The following is a 421-nucleotide window of genomic DNA, read 5'->3' as shown; positions in this document are numbered from 1 at the left end:
GAACACAGCCCTGCCCATCAGAACAAGACCCAGTATTCCCTCAGTCAATCTCTCCCATCAGGAAGCTTCCATAAGCCTCTTACTCTTCTCCATCAGAAGGCAGACAGAGTGAAAACCAGTCACAGGAAACTAATCAATCTGATCACATGGACCACAGCCTTGTTTGACTCAATGAAACTATGAGCCATGCCATGTAGGGCCACCCAAGATGGACCAGTCACGGTGGAGAGTTCTGACAAAATGTGGTCCACTGGAGAAGGGAATGGCAAACCACTTCAGTATTCTTGCCTTGAGAACCCCATGAACAGCAGGAAAAAGCAAAAAGATAGGACACTGAAAGAGGAACTCCCCAGGTCGGTAGGTGCCCAATATGCTACTGGGGATCAGCAGAGAAATAACTCCAGAAAGAATGAAGACACAG

Source organism: Bison bison, unplaced genomic scaffold, assembly GCF_000754665.1.
Source record: "Bison bison bison isolate TAMUID 2011002044 unplaced genomic scaffold, Bison_UMD1.0 scf7180017864369, whole genome shotgun sequence".
Classification (NCBI taxonomy): domain Eukaryota; kingdom Metazoa; phylum Chordata; class Mammalia; order Artiodactyla; family Bovidae; genus Bison; species Bison bison.
This window is presented reverse-complemented; position numbering follows the sequence as displayed.